Consider the following 3,861-nt stretch of genomic DNA (forward strand, 5'->3'; position numbering starts at 1 on the left):
GGATTTAAAAATATCCACCATATATATATATATATCATATATCAATTGGAGAACTCTGTGAAGCTCAAATTGGCTCACAGTTGCTTTACAAGTGAACAAACAAACTACAAAGAAATTCTTAACAGTTACAGCTTTTTCTATTTCTCTTTTAAAAGTGTTTGCTTAGTTAAGTGTATTCTACTAGCTACACTTGGTTTATATATCACCAAGTTTACATGGTAATAAGACAAGATAATAAAACAAAACCTATCAAGTCTAACTCCATGCTGCTTTATTACTCTATTCCAGCATCTTTGAATATCTTCATAATAGCATGGAAATGGTAATGGTTCTTTGTACTTAATTTCCTGTTAAACATGCTGCCACATTCCTTTTGCAAACACCCAATGCATGTGACCATGTTGTCACTGTCAACAGATATTTAAATTGATCATCCATCGGGTACATGCTTGTCATCCGTCGGGTAGTGATAAGTGGCATTTTATACCACTTAGAACGTCTTAAAATGGCTTAAATTGGTGTCTTGAAATCAAGTATTTTGTGTATTTGATGCGTTTTTCTAGTGTTTATGCATTTCAGGGTATTAGTTGCATTTCGGGGGAGGAATCATCAAGAATAAGCCTTGGCATGTGTTCACCATTGCGAGAGGAAAGGAACGGGCAGATTACGGCGAAGAAACGGAGCAAACTTGGATTTTTTCCAGTAGAGGCCTGCGCGCCCGCGCAGCTATGCTGAGCGGCCGCGCAGGGTCGGGAATTTTGCTGAATTATTTTAGACTTCTACTTCTGTTTGGCTTCCAACTTCTATGTAATCTGAGTTTTATGGGACTATTATATAAGTAGATTTGAGACGTTTTCACAGGGGGAATTGGAAAAAAAGAAGATTGTGTTTTACGCAAGAAGCGAAGGAGATAAGGAAGAAGACCGATTTAGCACACCGCAACGAAGAGGAAGCATATTTTCTTGTGATTCTTGTTTCGTTGTAATGTTGGATGCTAGTTTTCTTGCTTTGACTTATTTACTCTTGTGACGTACTCTGTTTTAATATAATTATTTTAGTTATTATTTTCTTGTGTTTGTTTATCATGATTTCATATGAACCCATGATGGCGATAAGTTCTATTATGGGCTAATCGTGATCATGGGGTTGCAACGGATTTATTATGGAATTCTTTAGTTAATTGTTTAATACTTTAGTGTGTGATGATTGTTTGATATCTAGTATTGGTTGTGCGTATTCGTCTTATGTGCGTCGCAAACATATAAGATAGGGTGTTAATCTCTTGTGAAGCAACGGTGGATCTTGAGATTTAGAACTTGCCATGCTAGCATAGGTTCATGTACGTTGTGCATGATTAGTGGGTAACTCTAACAGTTTTATTTGCCCTATGTAATCAAAAAGAATAACTTGTGCTTAAATCGTTGTGTTGTCAATTTCTGTAGACATATGGGAACTCAACATAATTGATGACTATTCAACTTCTATCTTAATTGTGGATGCTTGGTAGAATGGTATTAGTACAATGAAAGTTGGCTTTTATCAGTTTCGTGTTATTCGATTAATATCATCACTGTCACATGCTAAAGGTAATAACAATGGCTATAGAAGGAAGTAATAATGAAGTTGTGATCTCATGAGTGTTTATTATTGATAAATTGAAGTGTTAGTTAAGTGGTTAATTAAGTCGTTAATTATAGTTAATATTTAATCAACAATTTTAAGTGTTATTATCTTAACATTGAGAAGTAATCATACATTGGTGAGTGAGTTTAATTAGACAATAATTTAGTCTGAGTCTCTGAGGGAACGAACTAGAAAGTATTCTATATTACTTGTGAACGCGTATACTTGCGTGAATATTAGCGCGTGTTTTCGCCCTAACAAGTTTTTGGCACCGCTGCCGGGGACTCGGCGTATTTGTTTAGTTTATGTACTTACCATCATTAGTCATTAGGACTCAGTGATTAGGACGTAGTAGTTACTTATTTTTTTCTTCTTTTTTTTCGGTTGTGTTTCAGGTACTTTAGCAAGCGTTTATGCAAACTCGTTCTCGTGCTCGCAAGAGGACTTTAGATACAGCTGAGGAGACAGACGAAGTTCTTGATATTCCGGAGAAGTTAGATTTTGAGGATTCGGATTCAGGAACTGAGCAGAAAGAACCAGTAAACATGGGAGATCGTATTGTTCAAGCTGATCCAGCTCTTATGGATTTTTCTCGGCCTAAAATTGATGACATTCAGTCAAGCATCCTTCATCCGGCTATTCAAGCTAACACCTTTGAAATCAAGCCGGGCACTATTCAGATGGTGCAGAATTCTGTTTCTTTTGGAGGAACGGCAACTGAAGATCCCAACATGCACATAAGGAATTTTGTCAAGATCTGCAGCACTTTTAAGTATAATGGCGTGACTGATGAGGCTATCAAGTTGAGGCTTTTCCCATTCTCACTAAGGAACAAGGCTAAAGACTGGTTACATTCTGAACCAGCTGGGTCCATCACTACGTGGCAAGATCTTGCGCAAAAGTTTCTGGTGAAGTTTTATCCGATGGCAAAGACTGCTGCTATGAGGAGTGCTCTTACTCAGTTTGCGCAGCAACCTACGGAGTCTATGTGCGAGGCTTGGGAATGCTACAAGGAAATGTTGAGAAAATGTCCACATCATGGAATGCCGGATTGGATGGTGATCACTGGTTTCTATAATGGTTTGGGGGCTCAATCTCGGCCCATGCTCGATGCAGCAGCTGGAGGCGCCTTATGGGCTAAAAGCTATACTGAGGCGTATAATCTTATAGAGACGATGGCTGCAAATGAGCATCAAAACCCAACTCAGAGGATGACGTCAGGCAAGGTAGCAGGTATTCTGGAAGTTGATGCAGCCACTGCCATTGCAGCCCAGCTCCAAGCGCTATCAATGAAGGTTGATTCTTTGGCTACGTATGGAGTTAATCAAATAGCTATGGTTTGTGAGCTTTGTGCAGGTTCTCATACTACGGATCAGTGTTCTCTTGTCAATGAATCTGTTCAGTATGTGAATAATTATCAGTGACAACAACAGCTTGTGCCAGCAACCTATCATCCTAACAACAGAAATCATCCAAATTTCAGCTGGGGGAATAATCAGAATGCTATTCAGCCACCATATCAGCAAGGAGTGAGTAAACTGTAATAACCCCAATTTTTGGAAATTTTTGAAACCCTTATGAATAGTGTTTTTGCTGAATGAGAAAACTTTTCATGCCACACTATGTAGGGGTTCTGATATGGATATTCTGAGATTTTATTAGTACTTTATATGGGATATAAGTGTATGTAAAGATCGTCAGAATCCAAATCCGAACACTTTGATTTTTCCCGGAAATCCAATAGATACGGAAAGAATTGAGTATAAGGTAACAGGATAAAAGGATTTAAATTAAAGGATTATAACAGAGGATCATAAAAAGGAATACAATATATTGAGAAAGGTTAAGGGAACCTAAGTAATAAGATCCCGGGTATGATCCCTCAAACGATAAACGAAAACGAAAGTTAAGCGAACCGTACAACAGATCAACGGTCATTAGGCAAACGATTAGGAAGTTAATCAAGGGGATTAGTGGGGATGATGTCATCCAACCAATAGAAAGAGGACAAGGAGGGGAGGATGACATCATGAGGATGACACAAGCATGACATGGGAAGGAAGGAGATGTGGTGGCTTTTTAACCACACAAAATCAAGGGCAACTAGGTAATTTACTAAAACAAACACAAAAATCAAACCAACCAAGCCAAGCAAATCATTTTTCATCAAAATCAAAAAGAAACCAAGGCATTGTTCTTCATGCTCTCGGCCAAAACAGAACCAGAACACTAAAACTG

At 38.2% G+C, this 3,861-nt stretch overlaps 1 non-coding gene across 1 annotated transcript; it reads right to left on the reverse strand.

The window, feature by feature from the left end:
- Positions 1–2,561: 2,561 nt before the first annotated feature.
- Positions 2,562–2,668, reverse strand: LOC141716021 (small nucleolar RNA R71). Its single transcript, XR_012572756.1, has one exon. It is a non-coding gene; the product is annotated as a small nucleolar RNA R71 (small nucleolar RNA).
- Positions 2,669–3,861: the final 1,193 nt, after the last annotated feature.

The sequence above is a fragment of the Apium graveolens genome, chromosome 3 (genome assembly GCF_009905375.1).
Source record: "Apium graveolens cultivar Ventura chromosome 3, ASM990537v1, whole genome shotgun sequence".
In the NCBI taxonomy this organism is placed as follows: domain Eukaryota; kingdom Viridiplantae; phylum Streptophyta; class Magnoliopsida; order Apiales; family Apiaceae; genus Apium; species Apium graveolens.